Genomic DNA, 4,758 nt, shown 5'->3' on the forward strand with positions numbered 1-4,758 from the left:
ATATATATACTAATTAATATATATATTTATATACCTAGTATTGAGATATAATATATATATTATATAAAATAATATATAATTATATCTAATTATATTATATAAGTATTATATATATAATATATATTTATTTATCTATATATATGATATATATCTAATTATAATATTAATATATATATATCATATAATATAATAATAATGAATATATATAGAGAATATTAATATAATGTATATGTATAATAATTCTATATATATAGAGATATAATATATATATTAATATATGTATATATATAATTTATATATTATATATATAATAATATATATATATATTATGTATGTATATATAATATATATAATAAATATAAATATAATAATATAATATATATATATATATGTATATATATATATATATTAATATTATATATATATATATATACAATATATATATAATATATAATTATATATATATATATATATATCAATTCAAGCTACAAATGTCCTTTAATATCTAAATTCACTTTACCTCCCAAATGATATATTTTCATATATGTACCGAGGGGAATTTTTTAGTTGATATAATTTTCGTCCCACCATGGGATCGAACCACCGTCCAAGTGGACGGGGACGAAATCAGGACAGTCAGTGACGCTATCCAATCTGTTGGCTGATTGGATAGCGTCACTGACTGTCCTGATTTCGTCCCGTCCACTTGGACGGTGGTTCGATCCCATGGGGGGACGAAATTATTATCAACTAAAAAATTCCCCTTCGGTACATATATGAAAATATATCATTTGGGAGGTAAAGTGAATTTAGATATTAAAGGACATTTGTAGCTTGAATTGAATATATAAATGGATCACGGTTTCGATGTGATAATTATTCATATATATATATATATATGGTATGTATAATATATATATATATATATGTATATATATATATATTATATATATAATATGTATGTATGTATGTAGTATGTATGTATGTATTGTATTGTAATGTACATGTCTAACTATATACTCATTGTGGAAATGATAAATGAAAGATTATCAAAGGAAAACGATTTATTTATCAGCTTGATGATGAATTTATATAGGATATAATTTTCTTGACTTTAATACTAAAAGAAAATAATTTCCATGAATGTGCTTCGGTCACGAAACTTTATGGAGCCTGTGGAATTTCCAGGGTAGGAAATGCCTTTGGAACAGACAAATCTAGGATGCTGGGCACCTAAGAGAACCGTCGTCGCCAGAGTGCGAGGTATGAAGCCATTGAATCTACGGAACGCGGCGAGTGTTCTGTTCCGTTTCCCGTTATTGCATAGCACAGAGGAAGCAGCAACTGGAATTAAAGTATGCTCCAATTCAAAGTTAAGGTATTTTCAAAACTCGCAATGTTTTGAAAAATATTATTCGGGAGATAAAATGGACCCCTAAATTCCTTTTCTGTATTTCTAAATGAAAAAACGAGCAGGAGATTAAAAGAACTGTTGTATCAGCTATTATTAGTCGCCACAGAAAGTTGCTACGATTCATAATTCTTTTATAAAACTTATATTTGGTCGAGTTTATTTCCTGTTTCAGGGCCTTCACGTCTTTCATTGGAAGAACCTCTTTTGATATCGAGTATATTTTCCTGCCTACAGAAATGTAGATTTTGTTTCCAGTCTCTAGACAAAAAGTATTTTGCGTTGTAATCAACTCGCTTCAGTCCCAAAGGAAAGGTAGAACTGAATAAGAAGGTAACTTGCAACCAGCCGGCAATCTAGTATACATGAGAAGAACAAGAGCTTCAATGGGAGTGCGTGGAAGGCAAAATAGGAGTTGACTCCTATTTGCAATAACCCCTAATTGATGAGTATAACTGCCTCGCTTATCTCGGGCGGAGACTAAACCAGCCTCTGGAACAGGGCTCCTGACCCGCGCAATCTTCTCCTCAGCCAACAGCATAGGAGCAAATAGATATCCGCTTCTAAGTTCCTTTGCTGTAATCGAAGGCGAATACCCAGTCTTGGCGTCCAACAGATGTGGGAATAACAAGCTAACTGATTTTTTACGAATAAAACAATTGTTCGACAAAATTACATTGACCAACTGAAACACTGATGAATGTTTAGAAGAAATTAAAGGACGAATGTAGCAGGAGAGATGCCATTCTGTCTTGGTTAGCAGACTTCAAAATATTTCTCCAAGGAAATTGCATTGTAAACAGCTTCATCCGCGAAGGAGCGTAAGAATTGAGCTTCAAGAAACGTCTGTTGCATTGATCGTGACACTTTTAACATATTCCAGTTGTATATTTCGCTATTATAATTAAAAGGGGTTGATGCAGTCCGTGCAAGTTAACATGAACGCACTTGGTCATCATCATCCGCCATTTCAATTGCCGGGAAATGAAACTCCTCAGGAGGCACCGCTGAATTTCAGGTTTCAACGCCAACCAGAATCATTCCACGTATTCTCTGGAATCAGGCGCAGCGAAATACTGAATATATAATAAAAAACACACAAAAGCAAAATGAAAGGAACGTGGAACATGAGAAGCCATTCGTGAAAGTATATTTATTCTGTTGGTCGTTCAATTTAAATGAAGATTTATCTAGAAATCACAAAACTGTGCCACTGTCTGGAAATGTCTTGTGAAATTTCATCTGGACAGAAAATCCTATTTTTGCTTAATGTTTGAAACTAAAAGACATCCACTCTTTCAAGGTTCTATTTCTCGTTATATTTCAAACCCTTTGATTTTGCAGCTCGTTTGTCCCTTTGTCTTTTTATATTCGCTGGTTTAGAAATTTCGAAGAAGAAGGAAAAAGCCAGAAGAACCTTTTCAGAAATGTTTAATATTAAAAGGTAAAAACCCAGAAGAAGATTATGTCAGACATTGTAGATAATTGATTTATTAAAATTGATTGCGGTAATAAGAAAACCCGACATTTTATTTTTCTTATTGCAATCCTATTAAAAAAATACATAAACATACATACATACATGCATGCACACACACACACACACCACACACACATATATATATATATATATATATATATATATATATATATATATATATATATAATATATATATATATATATTACGTGAGATGCTTTTCTGGGATCTTCACGCATGCTCGTTTTTGTGTGTGTTGTGGGGGGTGGGGGGACACCCATGCGTTTGTTTTGCATAAGGAGAGGTCAAAACAACTTTTATTTGAGAAAAGAAAACCTTCAAAGGGTTTCTATTTTCCAAGAAATATAACTTATGACTTGTCTGTTTAGCCCTTCAGCCAGAAATTGAAGAAGGCAATGAAGCTTAGCAAAGATGCCAGAAATTATCTGTTGGTGACTTTCGTCACTTTTCAAAATTTTTCTTAATTAATTAGCTTTTTTTTACGAAACACTAATGAGCAATTATGTGTCGTTGCGAGAAGCCACTTGCGCTCTTACTCTGAGACGAGATATTTCTAGCTGGAAAACTCTCCCACCATAAGATTGACAGCGAGTTCCTCCGACAAAGCGAATAATAAATTTTCCAATACGCATTTAATTTTTCAAGAGCTTTAACGAATTGCAGTTCAATAGATAAAAGGGATGAAAGTGAGTGTTTACGATTGGGGCAATGAAGAAGACATCGCTAAATCTGCTCGCTATCCAGTTCAAAAGCTCACCTGGAAAACAACATAAAACAAAGAAGTCTTCTGGATCTCAGGTCGTTTCAAATCTTGTAGATGATGCTGATTATTCATTTTTTCTTACATTAAAAACTATCAAGATAAAGTTTATTCAGAAGTGGTTTTGAAAATATGCATCATTCATAATTTATTGATTGGCTAAATTATTTCACTAAGCGGCGTTACAAAAATAAATAATGAAAATACGTTTACTTTGGTGACCCACCACTCTTTCTATCTATAAATGCACACACACACACACACACACACACACATATATATATATATATATATATATATATATATATATATATATATATATATATATATATATATATATATATATATATATATATATATATATATATATATAAAACATTCTTTTATGTGCATACATACATGCACACATACATAAAAAGAATGGTTCAATATATATATATATATATATATATATATATATATATATATATATATATATATATATATTTATATACATAACATACATAAAATACTGTCCGATGTCACTGGATTCTCATGTAGAAAAACGATAACTGAAGAGACATCTATCTCTTTGAGTTTACAGTCGATTTCCTCAAAAAACAACTGTTGACCGAACCTGTGATATCGAAAAAGGGCATTTATTCTGGAAATCACAAACGCCAGCCGAATGATAAGCTCTAGAGGAAACGAGAAGATTCTGATAGAGTCAATATCCTCTTTTAAATTACGAAAGTAATATCAACAGACGAGCTGTACCTTAATTCCTACATAAAATTAACACAGAGGATTTAAATTCTTAACATATTATTCCTTATTATTTAAGCAGTAGATTTTCTGTTCAGCTTATGACAACTCCTACCAAGATGTTAATAATTGATACCCCTATACAAGCCAGCACTGTTCCAGAATCAACCAATGAATCCTACGACTCACCTCTTAGATATCCACATCCTCACAAATCACAGATCCCGGGCCGAAAATGGAGTGGAGTACTGTCAGCTGATTGTATCGCAAGAGGAAGAGGAAATATATGATGGGTCTCATTAATGGGTTTTCCTTCCGTCCATCTGAAATAGAGCTTCGATGAT

The sequence above is a fragment of the Macrobrachium nipponense genome, chromosome 3 (assembly GCF_015104395.2).
Source record: "Macrobrachium nipponense isolate FS-2020 chromosome 3, ASM1510439v2, whole genome shotgun sequence".
NCBI classification, from domain to species: Eukaryota; Metazoa; Arthropoda; class Malacostraca; order Decapoda; family Palaemonidae; genus Macrobrachium; species Macrobrachium nipponense.